The sequence below is a fragment of the Microtus oregoni genome, unplaced genomic scaffold (genome assembly GCF_018167655.1).
Source record: "Microtus oregoni isolate MIOR12 unplaced genomic scaffold, Mior012 000022F_ref0000154, whole genome shotgun sequence".
Classification (NCBI taxonomy): domain Eukaryota; kingdom Metazoa; phylum Chordata; class Mammalia; order Rodentia; family Cricetidae; genus Microtus; species Microtus oregoni.
Genome location: NW_024543081.1, coordinates 13,478,407 through 13,500,956, shown reverse-complemented (window position 1 = coordinate 13,500,956; position 22,550 = coordinate 13,478,407). Strand labels below are relative to the sequence as shown.

Below are 22,550 nucleotides of genomic sequence, written 5' to 3'. Positions count from 1 at the left end.
CATGCTGTGTATACTGCCAGCTCTTCCTGCTCGCTGTCCCAAGCAGCCCTCCCCCGACCCAACAAATCGATTAAAACTCATAAGGTGTGTCAGTCTTACCTTTCCATTATTCAGAGATTACTTTATTTCTGTAATCAGACCCACGTGGACCCTGAAGGTATATTGTTCTTGTTTGAAGCGTGTCAATGTATTTAAAGCTGTTTTCCCTTCCCACAAAGCCTCCCTCTGTCACCACTGTCACCATCTCAGAGCTGTGGTCCCATCCACCAGGCCAGGAGGTAGGGGAACCTCTGATTCCCCAGGTGTGGTGGGTCCTCAGTCCCCTTCAGCCATCTTCCTGTCTTAGCAGTTCAGTGTTATCACCTTGTAAAAGCTTGTGGGGAAAAGGTAACACTTCTGCATTGCTGATGGGAATGCAAGCTGGCACAGCCCCTTTGGATGTCAGTGTGGCAATTTCTCAGAAAATTAGGAAGCAACCTTCCTCAAGACCCAGTAATACCACTTTTGGGTATATATCCAAAGGATGCTCAATCGTGCCACGAGGACATGTGATCAACTATGTTCATAGCAGCTTTGTTTGTCATGGCCAGAACCTGGAAACACCCTAAATGCCCCTTGAATGAAGAATGGATAAGGAAAATGTGGTACATTTACACATGGAGTACTACACAGCAGAAAAAAATAATGACAGCTTGAATTTTGCAGGAAAATGGATGGAGCTAGAAAACATTATTTTGAGTGAGGTAACCCAGACACAGAAAGACAATTATCACGTGTACTCACTCATAAGTGTTTTTTAAACATAAAGCATAGAAAGTCAGCCTACAAATCACAAACCCAAAGAACTTAGATAACAATGAGGACACTAAGAGAGACTTACATAGATCTAATCTACATGGGAAGTATAAAAAGACAAGATCTCCTGAGTAAATTGGGAGCATGGGGACCTTGGGGAAGGATTGAAAGGGAAAGGGGAGAGGCAGGGAGGGGAGCAGAGAAAAATGTAGAGCTCAATAAATATCAATTTAAAAAAAAGCAAGGTTAACAGTAGATAACGATCATATAGGACAGTCGCCACGGGTATAGGAGTGAAGTGAGGATGGCTTCCGCGTTTCCCCTGTGTCCAGACAAACAGCAGTATGTCCAGGCCATGGCTGGGGACATACGAGGGAAACAGTGGGAGAGGAATCATGGCTGAGGGACTCTAACATGCTGTGTACATTCCTGTGTTTCTCCTGCTCACCCTCCGTTTCCCTCTAGAAGCTCTTTTCCTCTGACAGTGGCAAAGGGTATCCCTTATTTGACATGTTGGAGACCAGAAACATTTTGGGTTTTGAGTCTGGGGATCTTTGTATATATTCAATAAGATATTGGGGGGGGGGGCTAGTGCCTGAGGTTGAATGCTACATTAGTTTGTATTTCACGGTCATCTTCTACCTGTACCCTAAAGCCAATTTTGTACCATGTTTCTAGTGTATCTCTTGTCTTTGTTTCTGTGTGCTGCAGAGTGGGAGGGTTCTTTTCTCCTGGATCTTCTGTATCCCAGACTGGTCTTGAACCTATGTAGCCAAGGATGAACATGAATTTCTGACCTTTCCACCTCCACCTCTGATTGCTAGGATCATAGGCGTGTGCCCCTTTGCTTGGTTTATGCAGTACTGGGGATCAAACCCAGAGTCTTGTGCATGCCAGGCAAGCCCTCTTCCAGTGGCGCTATACCCCAGCCTGCCTAAGTGTGCCTGTGTCACCTAAGATCAGGTGGCACCATGATGACACTCAAAATGCTTCATTTGTGGGAGCATTTCGGGCTTGAGATGGTCAGAACAGAGTGGCCAGCCTTCACTGGGAAGCTGCATCCTTGTCTAGTCCTCACCATGTGGGTACACAGCAAACCATGACCCAAATGCCACCATTTAGCTGGGCTCCCCCTGCCTGCCACATCCCTGGGCTCAAGAGAGAACCCACTGTCACCACCACAGCCAATCTAGCAGCAGTTGGGACTACACAGTGTCATCCCCTTAGGTACCACAGCCCTCTCAGATGTCAGGGGTCTCTTGCAGGTCCCAGGCCCCTTACCGTAATATAGCATCTCTTGCACCATCTCCCCAGTAGCCCCACCTCCAGTCTTCAGTCTGGCCTCACCCCCTCCCTGTCATCCATCCATCCAGGTCCTTGCAGAAGCCACTCCTTGTTATGCCCCAAACCCACATCTCCACCTGTTCCACTTCCTGGACCTTCATGCCCTCAGGACGGCCCACTTCATCCTACCAGTTAGGTTTTCTTTTCTCCCCTCCCTCCCTTCAGCCCTCATCCCATTCCCCTCCCCTCTTTGTGGTCACACCCCAAAGCATCTCACTCTCTTCCTCCCACCCTGCCAGTGCTGTCCCACAGGAGACTCTTGCCGAAGCACTGGAGACCTCTTTGTTGCTGCAACTAATGGTCTGTGAGATCCTTGGCAGCTTTGAGCCCTCCCTGTCCCTTCCTTTTCTCTTTCCTCTTCAGCTTTCAAGCCCCCTTCCCTGGTCCAGCCCCACTGCTGACTCTTTCCTACCCCCGTTCCAAGGGGTTCCCAGAGCTTTGGCCTTTGCCTGCTCCCCAGGGCATCTGAACCTACCAAGTGTTGGGTGCCATCCCTGGTCTGGGCCTCACCTGTCTCTCAGACCCCATCAGCAATCCCTGTCCTTCACGCCATGAGCAGCTCCACGTTGTCACAGTGGTTGTCAGTGCCGCGCTTCACCATCTCTTGTCCCCCTGTGTCTTTAACAGCTTCGCAGCACCCTTTCCACCCCAGTCATTTCAGGGAGAAAGCAGAGCATGCATTTAGCTCATCCCTGCCCCTGCCTCCCACAGCAAAGCGGTGACTGGCTTCCGGTGATCTCACATTGCCTTCTCCTCTGTCTTCTCAATCCCTTTCCCCAGCTATGGCTTCCCTTTCAGCCAAGCCATCTCTTCACAGCACAACTGCCACAGCCACCTGCCTGTCCTCCACACCCCCAGACTCCATGCAAAGGACTGGGGAGCATCTGAGAACCTCACCTTGGCCTGGCTGCCCTGTTGATCAGAACCTTCTCTGGTCCCTTCCTGAGGCAGGACAAATGTAGGCCTTACTCTCAGGCCTCCTGGATCCGGCCGTCCCCTGCTTCTATTTCCTTAGCTTCTCTTCCCAGCCCTCCCAGCCACTGCCACCAGCCTGTTCTCCACTCCCATGCATTTAGTCCTGCAGACCCCTCTATGCCAACGTCCTCCTGGCCCATTCATCTTTCAGTCTCTACCTCGGATGTTGCTTTCCTCAGCAACTTCCCACATCCCCCTGTGGAGGGGCTCAGGCGAGAAGCTCCAACTCCACTTTCCCACTTCCACGTTTCCACAGCTACCTCATGGGGCTGTTATTGTTTGGGACTGCAGCTGCCTCCTCCTCTTCTTTGCAAATACAATGTGTTTATTTAGTGTATGTGTGTGCACAGGTGAGTCCAGGACTGCCAGAAGCATTGTCTGGAGTTGGGTGTGTGGGCATAGTATGTGCAGGCTAGGGAGTTAGGCTGCCACAAGCATTGGTACAACAGCAGAGTGTGTGTGAGAAACTCAAACCAAACAGGGTCCCAGGTTACCACACTGTCATGGGTTACCACCCTGTCGCGGGTTACTACGCTGTCATGAGTGACTATGCTGTCCCGGGTTACTACACTGTCTCCAGTGACTACACTGTGGTGGGTTATTACACTGTCATGGGTTACTTCACTGTAGCGGGTTACAAGCTGTCTGGGGTGACTACGCTGTCATGGGTCACTACACTGTCCCAGGTTACTACACTGTCACTGGTGACTACATTGTCGCGGGCTACTACGCTGTCATGGGTGACTACACGGTCGTGGGTTACTACACTGTCACGGGTTACCACGCTGTCGCGGGTTACTACACTGTCGCTGGTGACTACATTGTCGCGGGTTACTACGCTGTCGCGGGTTACTACACTGTCACGGGTGACTACACGGTCGTGGGTTACTACACTGTCACGGGTTACCACGCTGTCGCGGGTTACTACACTGTCGCTGGTGACTACATTGTCGCGGGTTACTACGCTGTCATGGGTGACTACACGGTCGTGGGTTACTACACTGTCACGGGTTACCACACTGTCACGGGTTACCACGCTGTCACGGGTTACCACGCTGTCGCGGGTTACTACGCTGTCGCGGGTTACTACGCTGTCATGAGTGACTATGCTGTCCCGGGTTACTACACTGTCTCCAGTGACTACACTGTGGTGGGTTATTACACTGTCACGGGTTACTTCACTGTAGCGGGTTACAAGCTGTCCGGGGTGACTGCGCTGTCATGGGTCACTACACTGTCCCAGGTTACTACACTGTCGCTGGTGACTACATTGTCGCGGGTTACTACGCTGTCGCGGGTTACTACACTGTCACGGGTGACTACACGGTCGTGGGTTACTACACTGTCACGGGTTACCACGCTGTCGCGGGTTACTACACTGTCACGGGTGACTACATTGTCGCGGGTTACTACACTGTCACGGGTGACTACACGGTTGTGGGTTACTACACTGTCACAGGTTACTACACTGTCACGGGGTACCACGCTGTCGCGGGTTACTACACTGTCACAGGTTACTACACCGTCATGGGTTACCACACTGTCACGGGTTACCACGCTGTCACGGGTTACCATGCTGTCAAGGGTTACTATGCTGTTGCTTATGCTCGCCTGCCTCACTTCTTCCTCCTTGGATTCTGAACAATTCTTTGCTTACTTTTATCTATTTTCCTACACTAGTCCAAGTTGGATCTTTGCAGTTTATATTAAAATGTTCTGACTCATTTGGCTTTCTCTCTTTCTTCCTCTCTCTCCCTCCTTCCTTTTCCTCCTTCCTAATGCTTTCTTTCCCTCTTTCCCTTTCCCTGTCCCATCTCCAAGGTCTTGCAACAAAGTCCCAGGCTGTATTGGAACTTGCTGTCCAACTTTGTTTGCCTGCTGCGGCTGGGATTTCAGGCAAGTGCCACCACACCCAGCATTTGCCTCTCCGTTCAGTCAGATAGGAACTACCCATCTTGTCTCATTTGTCTCTGACAGAAATCTCTATATAAATCACTGTATTGTCTTGTTTGTCTCTGATGGAAATCTCTATATAAATGACTGTATTGGCATGTCAAACTCATCTGCATATGGCTTGAGAAACCTGTCCAAAGACTGGCTGAAACATGACTAACAGCTGATCAAGCACAGTGGTCTTTGTCATCACAGACTAACCTGTCGCTTTGTTGATCACCTTGAGATCTGGTGAGATATTCACAAATTTTCTAGGCTCTTCCTGCTTCCTCTTTCCAGCTCCTTTTAAATTAGATATGGATACACGGCTCGCTTAGGCCACTGAATTTTGAGCCACATTGCTTCTAGTGGTAGCTTTAAGGGCTAGGGTTGGATGCACTGGGTACTCATCCCCCGCCATGAGTGCCTCTCAGCCTGAACTCTAAGTGGTGGCAATAAACACGAGATCTCCTCCCTCCTCCCACTCAACAGCGAAGTACCTTATGGTGAGCCAATGAAATCGCGGGACTGTTTTTAACAAGAAGATCCAGCCCTCGCCTATCCTGCCTGAAACAATCTAAAACATGACCCATTATCGTTTTATGGTGTGTGCGTGTGTGTGCGTGCGTGTGTGTGTGTGTGTGTGTGCATATGTGTGGTTTGCATTAGCCCCCACCTATCCTTCCTGAAACAATCTAAAACATGACCCATTATCGTTTTATGGTGTGTGCGTGTGTGTGCGTGTGTATGTTTGTGTGCATATGTGTGGTTTGCATTAGCCCCCACCTATCCTTCCTGAAACAATCTAAAACATGATCCATTATAATTTCACAGTGTGTGTGTGTGTATGTTTGCGTGTGAGATGTGCATGTGGGTGAGACGTACATGTGTGTGGTGTGCGTGTGTGTGAGAGATGTGCATGTGTGTGTGTGTGTGCATATGTGTGGTGTGCATCAGCCCCCGCCTATCCTTCCTGAAACAATCCAAAACATGACCCATTATAATTTCACAGTGTGTGTGTGTGTGTGTGTGTGAGATGTGCATGTGTGTGAGACGTATATGTGTGTGTGGTGTGTATGTGTGTGAGAGATGTGCATGTGTGTGTGTGTGTGTGTGTGTGTGTGTGTGTGGTGTACATGCAAATCTATGGTGGCCAGACGAGGATGTCAAGGCTCCTGCTCTATCGTTCTTCTATTCCACTGAGACAGAGCCTGAACCCAGAGCCAGGCTAGCAACCCGCAGTCCCCTAGTCTGTGCCCCTCACAGTGCTTAGGCTACAAGAGGCTTTCGATGTGGGTTCTGGGTCCTCCTCGGTCATGCTCAGTAAGTGCTTCTGTCCCGTGAGTCCTCTCCCCAGTCCATCACCTCATGATTTTGACCAAACTTTTACAAGCACCATCTTAGCCCTTCAGGCTACTGCATGGCAAAATGCGTTAGACTGGGTTACAGGCTGAAGACTCACTACTGGCGATGCTGGAGGCTGGGAAGTTCAAGACACCAGCAGGTTCTACCTAGAGCGGGCCTGCGCTGCTTTAACCAATGCCTTGTCGCCAAATCATACAGTTGAGAGGCCGAAGGGGGCAACAGGCTCTCTCAAGCCCCTTTGTAATAATAATGTTGTCATAACCTTGAAGATTAGAAGCAGAAAGTCTGTGATTGGCCTAAATATAATCCTTCATTTGCATGAAGAAGTATGCTGGATTGATGAAAACACCTCACACATACACACTCTTGCCTATATAACCAAACTATTGGTTTTTTTTTTTTTGGTTTTGTTTTGGAGATAACATCACTCAATAGGCCAGGCTGGCTTTGAACCTACAGCAATCCTCCTGCCTCAGCCTCCAAAGTGCGAGGCTTACAAAAACATGTCATCGTTCCTAGCTCAACTTGCTCTTCTAGTCTGTTGGGAGGTAGCACCCTCCTGGCTGCCACTGGTGCTGCCTCATTAGACCCACTGAAAAGCTTCTGGGGCGTGTGTGGGGTGTGGCTCAGAGGGCAAGATGCTTGCTCTGCAAGTATGGGATCTGAGGTGGAAACCCCATTACTCACACAGTAGGAAATCCCTGTACCCCAACAGATCCTGAGAGATCACTGGCTGGTCAGTTTAGCCCAAACAGAGCGCTTCCGGGTTAGCCATGGGGGATCCCGAGAGTTTCTCAAGGCAATAGGTGTGAAGAAGGGAAAAGGACGACACCCAATGTCCTGTGTTGGCCTCAGAATACGTGCTTAAGGGTATGTGTACCCACACATCTATGTGCCCACATCACATATCACATAACACACACACACACACACACACACACACACACACACACACGGAACAAACAAATAAATGTGGGGAAATGATTTTTAGATATTTTTCCTTGCCTACTTGAGATTATTTCTATGTGCACAGTGGGCTGAGCTGGAGGCAGCGGCGGTGGCCGTGGCAACAGCAGTACCACCAAGGAGGCAACAGAAGAGTACCAGAGAGTGACCATCTGAGTCAGTGGAGACCTGAAAAGGAGAAGCTATGCCCTCTGGTCCATAGGAAAGTCCCAGAGAACAATCAAGCCTTCAGAAGCCTTCAGACTGGGGAGGGGCACACACCTTTACTTGGGAGGCAGATCTCTGAGTTCAAAGCCAACCTATCTACACAGATCGAGTTCTCGCTTTCTCAGCGTGCAGACAGGAGAAAATTAGAGAAATCCTGTCTTGAAAGACAACAAACAAGCAACAACAACAAAACAGAAGCCCTGACATTAATCTCCCTTAGAAGTCACACGTCTCCACACCCTTTGCCCCAGAGCTGTGACAGCGGCTGACGCAGACTGCTGCTGCTGGTAGTTACCAGTGAAAGCCAAGCATTTCACCACCGGCCGAGCCTCAGGCCGCTCAGAACAGAGTCTCTAAGCCCAGCACTCAGAGCTCTGAATCTGGTACCTGGCGCCATAAGTCCTGAATGTGCCAGCTCAGCCTATAAGCCTTTGGCTCTCAGGAACCCAGAACTACCAATGTGATTTACAGCCGAGCAGAACAAAGGGAACCCAGCCAGATGACTGGTCACATGCTGAACACGTGGGCCAGGGTCTCCACCGTGGGAAATCCCATCTTTCCTGACCAGGGGTCAGGTTTTCCCCTCAGGATGGGAGTGTGTGTGGCGGCTGCTTCCTTCCTGAGGAGGGCAGGAGGACACAGCCCCAGTTGTCCCTGGGAGGAGGCATAATTCGCCTAACCACACACAGCTGCTCTGGCCTCTAGGTCCCCTGCTGCTGTCTTTGCTACAGCAGAAGGGTTTTGCACACTGCTTCTCTGCACAAGCAATCTTACTGCCTCAGAACAGGGCCACAGCCACAGCCCAGTATCTAGACCCCAGCTGACCCTGTGGTCTGCTCTCTAGCTTACACATCTGCTTCCAACAACACTCACGCCACGTAATTTCCTCCCAGTCTGTGTAATTTCTTTTTTTTTCTTTTTTATTTATTTACTTAACTTTATTATGTTTGTTGGTGTGAAGGTGTCAGATCTCATGGAACTGCATTTTCAGACAGTTGTGAGCTGCCATGTGGGTGCTGGGAATCGAACCCGGGTCCTCTGGAAGAGCAGTCAGTGCTCTTAACCGCTGGGCCATCTCTCCAGCCCCCAGTCTGTGTAATTTCAAGATGTTGACCTCACCTTGCCTCCTCCATGGTTTATTCCACCTAGAATGTTCTTACTATTCTTTTCCTAATCCAGATGTCAAATTTGTATGTTTTTTTTTTTTTTTTTTTCAAGACAGGGTATCGCTGTGTAGCCCTGGCTGTCCTGGAACTTGCTCTGTGGACTAGGCAGTCCTTGAATTCAGAGAGATCCACCTGCTGGGATTACAGGTGTGTGCCACCACGACCCTGTTTGTATTCAGTCTTTGAAACCCCATTTAATCAGAGGCAGGCGGATCTCTGTGAGTTCAAGGCCAGCCTGGTCTACAGAGTGAGTTCCAGGACAGGCTCCAAAGTTACACAGAGAAACCCTGTCTCGAAAACTAATACTAACAACAACAACAACAACAACAATAATAATGATGATGATGATGATGTCAGTCTCACCACCAGGAAATTCACATAACCAGCTAACCTGGGCTCACAGCTGCTCACAGATACTGAACCGACAACCAGGGAGCCTGCATGGGACTGACCTAGGCTCTCTACGTATATGTTACAGTTGTGTAGCTTGGTCCTCTTATGGAACTCCTAAGCAGGAGGTGTCTCCAACTCTTTTACTGGCTTATGGGACCCTACTCCCCATACTGGGTCACCTTGCCACCTTGCCCAGCCTTCACACATGGGGAGATGCTTAGTCTTACTTACTACAGCTTGTTATGCCATGTTTTGCTGATACTCATGAAAGACCTGCCCTTTCCTAAACAGAAACAGGAGAGGAATGGATTGGTGGGGGGGTAGGAACAGAGGGAGGTGGGGGAGAGACTGAGAGGAGAGGAGGGAGGGGAAACTTCAACTGGGATATAAAACAAACAAAATAATAAATTTATTAAAAATAATAGGAATATATATTTGTCTTTTTATTCTCCCTATCAAGGGCCAACCTAGAAATACTTTGGCTTTGTCAGCCATGTGGCTTTTTGTCTGTCTTTGGAAAGAACAAACATATGTAAACAGTCAGTGTGGCTGGGATCCAGGGAACTTTGCAGAAGCAGGTGGCAGGAGGATGGCGTGCCTGCTCCTGCTCACGAGATACCTCACTGAGCTCTGCATGGGAAGAATCCGGGCCTTCGAGTTATGACTTCCTTCACCTTTTATCTGAATACCAACCAGGACTGAAGTGATTCTCTTGCTGACATTGAGTGGAACATGCCACACCACTGTCTCCACAACAGCCTACTGGCTTCTTCCTTGCCTTTACAGCCCATTCTCTCAGAACAGACAGGCTCAGTTAAAATGTAAATTCCAGCCAGGCAGTGGTGGCGCACACCTTTAATCTCAGCACAGGCAGAGGCAGAGACAGAGGCGGGCAGAACTTTGTGAGTTTGAGGCCTGCCTGGTCTACAGAGAGAGTTCAAGGACAGGAGCCAAAGCTACAGAGAAACCCTGTCTCAAAACAACAACAACAAACAACAACAAAGTCAGCTCACTCTTCCGCTATGAATTCTCCCAAGGCTCCCTATTACCTTGGGAGTGGAGACCAACATCTCAAGATACTCTAATAGTCTTGTGGGTCTGACACCCTCATGCTCCCCTAATCCCTTGCACCCCTTTCCGCACTACACCTCCCCTAGCTCACTCTGCTCCAGCCACAGTGGCCTCTGCTTCTCTTGGAAGAACCCCAGCATACGCCTGGAGCAGGGGGTGGGTGTGTGGGTGGACGGGTCACCTTTGCCTCATGCTTCCTTCAGCTGGGGCACTCTACTCCAGGTAAGCCTGGTTCTCTCCCCTAGCTTTTTTGTCCTCCTGTAGTCCCCCTCCTCAGTGAGGTCTTTCCAGACACGTGAAAGGCTTCAGGGTTTGGGGACACGGCTTGGTGGCAGGGCACTTTCATAGCACACACCACCTCTCCTCGGTCTCTTCCTGGCTTTGACTCTGCAGTCCACATCACCTCTATTATACCAACTACTCTGCTAACCTCTCCTGCCCTTTTACACAGAGATAGCTCCCATGAGAATGCTAAAATAGCAAGCTGGGAGGTGGTGGCAGTCCTGGTACTTGGGAGGCAGAGGCAGGCAGATCTTTCTGAGTTCGAGGCCAGTCTGGTCTATAAAGCAAGTTTCAGGACAGACAGGGCTGTTACACAGAGAAACCCAGTCTCAAAAAAGAATCAAACTAACAAAGGCTAAAACAGCAACAGTGAGGTCTCACTACGTGGCCCAAGCTGGTCTCCAATGTTTCACCCTCCTGCCTTGGAACTATCATATCTGGCTGGTCAATTGTTAGATAAATACAAAAGTATTTGAATGCACAGTAAGTGGAAGGCTAATGCCCACGGCATGTTTTGAGGTCCAGGCTCCCATGCCAGGATAAGAGGAGGGTCACAGGAGCTGAGAGGCAGCTGTCAGCAGGTACCAAGGCATATGTCAGCACACACATGCCAGTACACAGACTGCACGAGGTAGCTGCACAGACCTAAATGAAAATACACATAGGCAGCCTGGCAAAGGCAAAGTGAAGGGCTAATAAGGGCCCTGACCTTAAGGCCATGTTTACACAAAATCACACAAGAGGCACTGTGCCAAGAATAATTATATAACAGATTATATCACCGTTTACTTTGAGGTTCCCTGGACATTCACTGTCAGCCATCTTGTGCTGACTCATAGCCCCACCCACGCACCATGTTCTGGGGCAGCCATGTTTTAACTGACTCATACCCGATAGCCACATTTCCTTCCATGTTGCCTTAAGCACAAACCAGCCCTTGTAGCCTGCTGTTCCCAACACACTCACAGCCTTAGAGCCTGTAGTTGGGGGTCTGTTGGAGACACAATAGAAAGACTAGGAAACCTAGGACAAAATGTGGAAGAAGTCTCTTGTGATTCGAGGGGGAGCCAGGGAAATCTTTGAAAGCTCATAGGTAAGCTAGCCTGGCGTGTACAGTGGAAAATAACAAAGATAGTTTTTAAAAGATTTGTGTTCTTTTTGATGGGTGTATGTATGTATCTTTGTGTCGATATGGAAACGTGAGTGCAGGTACCTGTGGAGGACAGAGGAGTAGGATACCCCTGGAGATGGAGCAACAGATGGTTGAGAAGAGTCTGATGTGGGTGCTGGGAATCAAATTTGGTCCTTTGGTCCTCAATTTAGTATGAGCCTTTATAACTGCCGAGCTGAGCCATCTCTCCAGCCCTGAGATGTGTTTTAAAGGCAGAAATCAAGAACTGACAGCCAAGGTTGTCCTCTGACCTCTACATTCTGGCACAAGCTCTCCTGTGCAGACACCCAGGATCATAGGAAAAATGTTATAAGTGCCAGGACGCCTGAAAGCAGCTCTCCCTTGAGAAGTCATACCCATACTTGTGTGTGCACTACCCTTTCTTCATGTCCCCCCATCTCTTTCATTCTCTCTCTTTTCTTTTTCTATTTCTTTCCTTCCTTCCTTCCTTCCTTCTTTCCTTCCTTCCTTTTTGGTTTTTCAAGAAAGGGTTTCTCTGTAGCTTTGAATCCTGTCCTGGAAATAGCTCTTGTAGATCAGGTTGACTTTGAACTCACAAAGATCTGCCTGCTTTTTCCTCCTGAGTGCTGAAGTTAAAGGTGTGTGCCACCACTGCCTGGGCTTCCAAGGACTTAGCTGTGCAGTTTTATCAGCACAAGAACTTCATCTGGCAAGGGGTGGATGAAAAGATAAGACAGGTCCTTCTTCTGCCTCTCATTGACTCACACCTCTGGGTTCACTTCCATGCTCTCTCTGTCGACAAAGTGAGGACGGTAGCATTTCTCTTCAGTGTCATCGTAAGGATAGAACCAGGAAGTGCAAGCTTGCCCTATTAATGTCAAGCTAATTTCTGTCTCCTTCTCCAAGGGAGAGAACTGGTCTCCTGTATTCCAGGGAAACTCTGTGGTGCTCATAGCTACAGGACTGAGTACAACCCTTAGGAGAATTTTCTTTTCTTTTTTGATTGTTTTGTTTTGATACAGGGTTTGTCTGTGTAGTGCTGTCTGTCCTAGAACTTGCTCTGTAGAACAGGGTGGCCTCGAACTCAGAGATCAGTCTGCTTCTGCCTCCTGAGTGCTGGGGTTAAAGGCATGTGCCACTACCATCCTGGGATCTTCTTTTTCTTCATTTTAAGATTTATTTTCTATTTATGTGTCTGCGGGTGGAGGATGTGTGCGCACATGTGTGGGTGTGCTTGCAGGGGCCAGAGGAGGGTGCTGGGTCCCCTGGAACTGTGCACAGGTGGTTATAGGCCACCTGAGGTGGGTGCTGGGAACAGAACCCTGGTCCTCTGCAAGAGCAGCAAGTACCCTCACTTACTGTGGTGTCTATCTCTCCAGCCCTAGGAGATGCCCTATGATTTCATTACTAATGGCTCCTATTCAAGATGCTGTAGGAATTAGATGGAGTGGGCCGCCCTGAGCTGACCCACCCTTCCCTTTTGTAGCATGCTTTTCTGCTGCTTCCAAATGATCTCACATTTATTAGCCAGAAGTACCAACAGAAAGGACACTTTGCTTCATCATCCACTGAGGTTTTGCTGGTTGAGTATTTTTCTGTGCACCTTCGGTGCCTCCAGCCCCACTGACCCAGGCTCCTTGCCCATTCCTGTGTTTCAGATCCGGTTGTGTGGTAGTGTTGTCAAACCTGCCAATCTGAACACAGGGTGAGTGTTTGCTTATGAATGGAGCTCACCCTGTTAACCTTCTGGTGGTGGGCGGGATGCCCTGTCTTTTGCAAGCTTCCTTCCGCATTGCCATCACCCTAATTTCGTTTGGGGGAGTATGGAGGGCAAAGTATTTTCACTAAGAAAAATCTTCATTTATTTCCTCAAATCAAAGATAAAACTTGAACAAATTTTAAATCTTAGCTTAAAGAAACAGTTCCCCCTGCAAAAAGAGAGATTAACTACCCACTAATGTCACTACCAGCAGCTCATGGTATCAGTAACACTCTATACAGTTATTAGTAACTGCAGTTATTACTTATGCTTTTTTGAGACAGGGTTTCTCTGTGCAGTTCTGGCTGTTCTGGACTCACTCAGTAGACCAGGCTGGCCCCGAATTCACAAAAATCTTCCTGCCTCTGCCTCCTGGGTGCTGGAATTAAAGGTGTGCGATACCACTGCCCAGCTACAGTTGGTTTTAGTAACCTATGTAAATTCCCTTATTCTTTTACTGTTATAGGACATTTGTACACTGTGTGAAGATGTATTGCTGTGATTGGTATAATAAAAAGCTAAACAGCCAATAACTAATCAGGAGGTGTAGGTGGGACTTCCGGTTAGAGAGAGGAAGCAGAAGAAGGAATCTAGGTATGTGAGTTGCCAGGGAGATGAAATGGAAAGTGCAAAATGAACAGATGATAAAAAGCCACGTGAAAGAACATAGACTTAAAAATACAAGTTAATTTAAGATATAAGAGCTAGTTAGAAATAAGCCTAAGCTATAGGCCGAGCTTTCATAATTAACAAGAAGTCTCCATGTCATTATTTAGGATCTTACTGGCAGGACAGAGAAAAACTTATATTTTACTTATATTTTTGAGGTGAAATTTTGCTATGCAGCTCAGGTTGACCTTGGATTTGTGAAACTATACTGTTCCCTCTCAAGTGGCAGGATTATAAGTGTGTGCCAATGGCCCTGGCAACCCGTGTAGGGTCTTTCTTTTTCTTCTTTTTTTCCCTTTCTTTCTTTTTTTTTTTTGTTTGTTTTTTGAGACAGGGTTTCTTTGTGTAGTTTTTGGGGCCTGTCCTGGAACTCTCTCTGTAGGCCTCGAACTCCCAGAGATCTGCCTGCCTCTGCCTCCTGAGTGCTGGGATTAAAGGCGTGCACCACCACTGCCGGGCCTGTGTAGATTCTTAACTAAACATAGAAGGGTGGTAGCATTGGCTGTCCCACAATTGGGCATTGACGTCTGCGGAGGGACTAGGAGCACCAGCGACTACACTTCTCATTCAGACAGAGAGCAGTCTGGGAGGTCTCTGGCTCCAGGCTCCTTAGAGAATATAAAGATTCAAACAAATCAGGTGGGCCGAAGACGGGGAAGAGACCTTCTTAGTCAGAAGCAAATGAATCACCAAACCCGGGTTCCTGGCTCTTCTCTAGCAGTCCTCAATATCAGTATTATTAATCTTAACTGCCATTTATGAAAATCCCACTATAGATTGGCACCAGGGTTGAGTCTTCTCAATGACCACCATCTACCCCCCTGATGTCACTTTTCAGCTTCACATAGATCATTTGACCAACTTTCTACTAAAAGTGCTAAGCTATTTCCAGACATTTATTTAAAGACAATATCAGGTTGGGCTCTAACTGAACTAGTTGAAGCTAAGTTTGAATTTCTGATCTTCCAGTCCCCAGCATATAAGGGTTGGACTTACAAGTATGCAATGACCACACTCAGCATTCCTTGATATCTTGAGTTATGGATCCAGACAACAAATAAAATTCTATCACATAGCACTCACAGTTTAGGGGCTGGGTAGACTGCTAGGTTAGAAATGCTTGCTGAGCTGTCATGATGACGTGAGTTTGATCCCCAGCATCCATCGAAAAGGCTAAATGTGTGTTTATAACCTCAAAGCTGTGACAGAGGAGACATGAGGACTCCTGGGGTCCCATGGCTAGCCCAGTGGGTGAGCTCCAAGTTCAGTGAGAGACCTTGTCTAAAAATAAATAAGGTGACGAGGGATTAGGAAAAGACATCCACACAAGCGCCCACGTGCAAACATTATCGTTTTTAGTCTTAATTCAATCTAATCAGAAATCCCATATTTTGATTTGCAATCTGGCTTGGGAGAACCTGGCAAAATCAAAGCAGGTTTTCCCTGGTTATGTCTTGTGGTTTTGTTGGCTTTCTTACTACCCTCATGAGATGTCGTGAAGAAAGAAAAGTTCAGGGCCATCCCGGGTTGCGTGTGGTCAGGGCGAGTCAGGGGCGGCCACTTGCCCCTCACCAACCCGTCAGCCAAACTGCCTTCACGAGGACCTTCCGCCCGATGCAGATATGGCCGCCATCAGCCACGCAGGATTGGCTCCAACGGGAATCTCGACCGCCCTCTGGCAACAGAAGTGGCTTCCATTGGGCTGTTATAGAAGACGGAGGCGCCCGGCCGCGTGTGCGGCCGTGCTTGGGGGCGGGGCCGCAGCCTGCCTGCCGCATGGGCTCCGTCGATTGGTGGAGAGCCTTAGGGGCGTCAGGTGGTCGGGGCGCGTTTGTTTGCGGAAGTAGGAGGGCGGAGCAGTGCTGAGTAAGCGGAGGTGAGTGACGGCGCGGCGGGGGCGGGGCCTGACGGCCCTACCCAGACCTTCTGGGTTTCCCCCCCACACCGTCTCGGACGTCGCCAGTTGGACCCTCCCTGCTTAGGACTGGCCTCGTGTCTCGACTGTGAGGCTCGGCCTCCGTTAACTCTTGTCTGATCCTCCCCTCCCCCTCAGTGCTCCCGGCTTCTGTCCTTTGATCCCTTGGCGTCCCCAACTCCCATCCGCATTCTTCTCGGCTGCCTCCCTTAGATTCCCTAACTTCCTAAATTAACCCTTTTCCCAGCTCAGTGCCCCGGCTTACACCCTGGACTGCCCCTTGTCCCCAACTCCTTGTGTGCTTCTAAGTGCTCCTGGGTTTTCTGCCTCGGTAAATTATTGCCCTATTTCCTCCAGGCCACCTGCTTCCTGTGTCCCTCCCTTTGTGTCCCCCGCCCCCTATTTCTAACTCCCTGCTTATCTTTTCTCGTGCCTCTGATTTTCTTCTGCTCCCCAGTGTTCTCCCCAGTTTTCTAGCACCCAATTCTGGGTTTACCTCCAGCTCCCACAGATGACCTGGAAGCTGGTGACAGGGAGCCTGTGACCCAGGTGATTATGTGGCTGTGCCAGGGATTGGGTGTGAGACTGGGAGGGCACAAGGGCTCATGGATCGGTGCCTTTGTTTTTAATGGGCTACTCACATGACCCCAAACAAATACTAACCCTTCCTCTAAGGTTCCCTCACCTGCCCTCTTGCCAGCCCAACAGGATTGGGCAGGTTTGGTTTGGCATTGTTGAAGCTCCACCCTTGGGCGAGTTCAGTGTTTTGTTTTTGTCCCAGCCTTTCTGGAACTTGGAGGCCCTGTTCTCCCCAGGGTCTCAGTTTCCTCACTGTCCCAGACAGGACTGTATTTCCTGCCCCACTATGGCTGCCATGAGACTCAGTATTTGAGAAGAGGTAGAAGACAAAGCTAGTGGCCAGTGTGGCCCTGTACAAGTGCGTGTGTCATAGGCAGGATGGAAAGGGAAAGGGACCGGTGATGGGGGAGAGAAGAGCGGAAGGACATTTCCTTTTGTTCATGTTTTCAGTGTTTATTAATCACCGCTATTACACAGGCTCTTTTTTATTCATGTCACCTTTACTGTTCATTCGTTTTTCCACTGAGCAAATATTGATGTACCACCAAGCACGAGGAAGGGAGGCCATGCTCATGAGCTTGGAGCTGGATTTTCAGTGGAGAGTGTCCCCAGTGTATTATTTTTAAAAATAATTTATTTTTATTTAATGCATATGAATGTTTTGCCTGCATCTACGTTCACTCCATGTGTGCCTGGTGTGGATGTGTGTTGGGGGAAGAATAGGGGCTGGATCTCATGGAACTGGAGTTACAGAAGGCTGTGAGCTGCCGTGTGGGTGCTGGGAATTGAACTCCGGTCCTCTTCAAGAGCAACAACTCTTTACTTCTGAACCACCTCTCCAGCTCTGAGGGTTCCCAGTGTCTAATAGGTTGACTTGATTTTTGGAGTTGACAATGTTACAAAGAGGTCTCCGTGTAGTAGAAATCGTACTTTGAGTTTTGTTCCTGAGCTAGTGTCATGTGACTTGATCCTGCCCATACTGGGTGGGACCCAGTGACCCGCACCCAGGCAGCTGTGGTACCCGAGGGGGAATGGCAGACACTGTTCAGTGTACCATGTGGCTGAATCACATCGCTTCTGGGGCAGATGCCTTCCCTGTTTTTCCTCCTGTGCCCCACAGTGTGACACCAGACGTGTGACTGTCATGTTGTATAAAGGTTCCTACTGTTGGCTCAGTGCTTAGGGTTTTTCCTCACCCTTTTATGTGATTATGGTAGCACACTTAAGAGGGGATTTCCTATTTGCCCAGCAAAGTGTTATCACCAAGATACCTAAATACTGTGCCTATGTGTACATTCTTCTGCACCTAAACGCCCTATGTATATACACTAGGAAGTGTGGCCTGTGTGGAGGGCATACACTCCCGGGCATTGTGTACAGATTGAAAGCTATAGAAAGGAAGTCAAGAGCGACAACAGGGTGGCGAATGCCTTTAATCCCAGCACTCAGGAAGCAGAGACAGGCAGATCTCTGTGAGTTTGAGGCCAGTCTGGTGTACAAGAGCTAGTTCCAGGACAGGCTCCAAAGCCACAGAAAAACCCTGTCTCAGGGAAAAAAACAGACAAACAAACCAACGACAACAGGCCTCATACCTGCATCAGTCCTCGGGTTCTCAACCTGCAGCCTGGGGGTGGGGTGGACAGGAGAGGTGCCAGCTGCTCAGGAGGATGGTACCCTAGTGTTCCGATCGTGAGACATGCTGTGACAGGCAGTTTTGTGTGTTTGGGCGTGCGCCCGGAAACCCCCACAACCATCATCTGAGATCTGTTCAGATATTTTGGCCTGTTTCTCCTTCTATGACTGGTTCAGGTGGAGGCAGCCCCATCACTAAACAGCTCTCATGGCAGGCTAAAAATGCGCTTGGTTGTTGGTACCCTGCTGGCTGGTGAAACTGATGTTTCCAGGAGGAACCAGCCCAGCGCCCTCTGGTACTCCTGTAAGACCCAGCAGTGCTGGAGGAAGGGTCTCCTGGTGGTGGCTGCAGTTGGGTGAGGCAGGTGCTTCTCAGAGGAAAACAGAAGGCTGGGTTCAGCTCCTTTCTTGTGGAGAGAAGAGCCGGGTGTGCAGAAGAAGGCGGGGCCTCCTTGTTACTTGCTCCAGGGATGCCAGGAGGTGTCCCATTCCGCCAGTGATTTGTTAAGCTAACGATAAACTTAATGTTTATCAAACAGCTGCTGGAAATGCGTGTCACGCCCTTGAAGAAGGAATAAAAGCAGTGCCAGGGTTCCTTTGTGAGGGACGCCCATGGTGTGGGGTTGCAGAGGAGATAGACTGAGAGAAAAGACGGCTTCTGGGAGAGGTGGCTCCCAAACTGGGTCTTGAGAGATAAGAGAGGGAAGGTTTATTTGAGTGCACACCTCTTATCTGTCAGGAGAGAGAGGTTAAGTGGGGCAGTGGGCAATGCAGACCAGGAAATGAGGGTGCTGGAGCGCCTATGCACACTGAGGCACAAGCCTAGCATGTCTGGGAGATAATGCTGGGGCTGAATGACTAGAGTAGGGTGCGGGGGAGTGCAGGCTGGCCCTCTTCTGGAGATTCTGACATGTGCTCTGGAGTTTGGGTTTTCTCTGAAGTGTTGGAGATCCATGGGGCGTACAGCAGGGAAGCATGACCATTCAATGGGGAGCTGCGGTCATGCAGCAGGGGAGTATGGTCATTCACTCCGTAGTCTGCCTGTGGATAGGCACAGAGGAGCCGTGTGGGTAAGACTGGGCCACGACCTGGGCTTCACACACCTCCATTTAGAAACGTCTTGAATGCCAGCTGTAGGAAGGGGCCCGTCCAGTGCTTGCTTTGCCTTTGGAGCAGCAAAGGACCCAGGATGGTAAGGAGGGGCTCTGGCGTACGCAGGGAGAACATTCTGGGTCCTATAGAAGGGACTGAGTGAGTCCTGGCTCCCACCTAGCAGCTTCTACCTGAAACCATCCAAGAGTGAGGAAGCCAGACAAACAGTGGTAACCTTAGCAAGAGAGTGACCCCAAAGAGTGGCCCAGCTCCTGTCTCTCCTGAGACTTGCCTAAGGACCTTCGTGATGAGGCGGATGCAGACCTCCCTCAGCCAGGCCAGACAACATGTTTGTCCATGGTGGCCATGCAAGTCTCTGTCCTTCTACCCATTCCCTCTGCTGTACAGGCTGGGGAGGGGGCTTCTCCCCATGCCCCTTAGGTGCCTTCTGCCTTTCCCTTAGAACTTGAGCCCCATCCTCTAATGTCCTTACCCAGGGATCGTGCACTCGGAGCAGAACCTGGGCTCTGAACCCACGTATCCCCTTCTGGGGAACTGCAGACTCTTCCAGGGCCCCTCCAGGACTTCTGTTTTTCATTTTGGTGGCCTTGTCTTTTGAACCCTCCATTTGAGGCCCTCCCTGGATGTGAGTTCCCTGTTTCTGTCGTGAGTCTACTAGTCTTTGGCCTTCCTCTCTTCAGTCCCTCCAGGACAGTCTCAGATCCCACAGACACCGTCTTTCTTCCAGAAACAAACCAAGCAGGTCCACTGGGCCCTGACCAGGTGGGTGATAGACACCGAGCTTCACCACGCGCTGGAGTGAGCACTGGCAGCACCACCATGGACAGTTCGGGCTTTTCTCTTTTAACTTGTAGCACTTAGAAGCGGGAACAGGCAGTCTGTGTCAGATGCCCCATCAAGGAGCCAGCTCTGGCACGGAACAGAAAGGTCAGTAGTAGAAAACGAATGTTATAGGAACATAGGAGCTGAATGAAGCAAGCCCAGCAGGTGAGGAGGGGGCACCTAGTGGAGGACCCTTACAGGCCCTGGGAGCTGCTTGTTCCCAGTCTGAATTCTTCCCTGTAGCTAGCCTGGAAGGACCTAGCTGGGCCCTGAGGCGGTAGGGACAGGATGGCAGGAGAAAGGCCTTGTAGCATCCCTGGCTGTCCATGCATGCTTGTTCCAGGATGTGACCCACAGGTCCCTAGGCTTCATTTCCTCTCTTCAGCTGGTGAGAACAATGGCTGCTGTTAGAATTGTCACAGGGGACTGGCATCCTGGCCTTTTCCTTAGTTACATCATTATGTTGCACTGGCCCCAGCAGGCTGGAGGGAAGCCAGGCCTTTCAGCACAGGGGTGGTGTCTCTGCTAGAGGCTGCTGGGGTGAGGACCTTCCTCTAAGTGAGACTGCTGGTCCCACTGGCGAGTGGGTGTTCTCGAGGCTCTTCCATCCCTGGAGCACTGTTCCACATCTGGCCTGGCCGCTGGCAAATCTGCATGAAGCTATAGATAGCTCTTCTGTGCTAGGCCTGACACGCAGCCCAGACTACACACCTGCTTTCCATAAAGCCACAGTAATTTTGTGTGCCACTTGGGAAATCAAGAAAAGCAACAGTGTTACCCACAAAAGCACGACCTTCACCTCCAGACTTCCTGGTATGCTTCTTTTATCTATTGTCTTTTTTATTTTGGGTTTAATTTATTTTTTACATGTGTGGGGTGTGTGTGTGTGTGTGTGTGTGTGTGTGTGTGTGTGTGTGTAGTGCATGCTATGATGGACATGTGGAATCAGAGGACAACTTCATGGAGTCGCCTCACCCCCTCAACCTTAGCATGGCTTCCAGGGGGTGAAGTCAGGTTTCTGGGCTTGCACAGTAACTGCCTTTACCCAGTGAGCCATCTGGCCAGTTCTTTAAAAAAAATGTGCAAAATATTTTCTCAGTGGAATTTTGAATCAAGAAACTTGATGGGAAACTTTAATCCCATCATACGGGAGGCAGAGGCAGGTGGATCTCTGTGAGTTAGGACAACCTGGTCTACAGAGCAAGCTCCAGTACAGCCAGGGCTGTTACACAGACAAACCCTGTCACACACACACAAAAAAAAAACATGAAGGGAGGAAGGGAGGGAGGGAGGGAGGGAGGGAGGGAAGGAGGGCAGGAGGAAGGAAGGAAGAAAGGAAGGAAAGCAGAAAGGAAAGTTGAATCGACTCGAGCAGTACTTCGTGCAGGGGTGAGAAGCTTGCCTTGGAGTCTCTCACAGAGGATGCAGCGGTCATGCCTCACCCTGTCAGCTGTGTGACTTCGGGCATGTCACTTAACCTTTCTGTTACTTGGTGTCCTCCCATGTAAAGTGAGGGTAATGGCACTGGGGGTGGCTGTGCAGAAGGGAAGAGCATGTATATGATTTTTATTACATTTTACCATTTTTATTGTCTGTTTGTGTGCATTTGTGTGTGTGTGTGTGTGTGTGTGTGTGTGTGTGTGTATTATGTTGTATACGTGGGAGCCAGAGGATAACTTAAGTCAGTTCTCTCCTTCTACCTGTGAGTCTGAAGGATCAACCTGGTTGTCAGGCCTGGCTGTAAGTTCCTTAATGTGCCAAGCCACCTTGTTACCATGGTAGTCTTACTTTTAATCATAACTTTATGTTGTCTGTCCAGACTCGTTTATTCTCTATTTTGTGATCTTTGATTTTTTTTTAAAGAGTCTCTCTTTATAGCCCTGACTATTCTGGAACTCACAATGTAGACCAGGCTAGCCTTGAACTCAGAGATCCATTTGCCTTTGCCTCCAGAGTGCTGAGATTAAAGACCTGTGCCTCTACACTCTGTAGGTGGAGTTTTCCTGTGCTGGCAGCTGCTCCCACCTAATCACTCAGAAACTTAATATTAACTGTAGATGCTCAGTCAATAGCTCAGGCTTTTTACTAGCTACTCTTACATTTAAATTAACCCGCATTTCTTATCTATGCTTTGCCATGTAGCTCAATACCTTTTCTCAGTACAACATGCCCATCTTGCTTCTTTCTGCATGTGCTGACAACCCTGACTCCACCCTTCTTCCTCCCAGCAGTCTCGGTTTAGCTCTCTCGCCTAACCTTGTCCCCTTCAGCTGTTGGCCAGTCAGCTTTATTAAACCAATCACAGCAACATATATTCACACAGTATAAAGGAATATTCCACAATGCCCAACTGTGACCTTTGATCTATGTTGTTCTATTTCTTGATCCAATAGCCATTGTTCAATTTTTTGTTTGAATTTAGTCCTACATGTA

The 22,550-nt window shown here is 49.3% G+C and overlaps 1 protein-coding gene across 5 annotated transcripts in view; it reads left to right on the top strand.

The window, feature by feature from the left end:
• Positions 1-15,882: 15,882 nt before the first annotated feature.
• The window catches only part of Pla2g6 (phospholipase A2 group VI), a 48,618-nt gene continuing 41,950 nt past the window's right edge, over positions 15,883-22,550 (top strand). The window contains exons 1-2 of one of the 5 annotated variants that reach the window (XM_041672052.1): positions 15,955-16,059; positions 16,429-16,520. The gene's annotated coding sequence lies outside the window, so the exon portion shown is untranslated. Of the gene's footprint in view, positions 15,933-15,954; positions 16,521-20,801; positions 20,931-22,550 lie in introns of those variants that run through there. The other 4 variants (XM_041672051.1, XM_041672050.1, XM_041672053.1 and 1 more) reach the window with 4 other exon arrangements.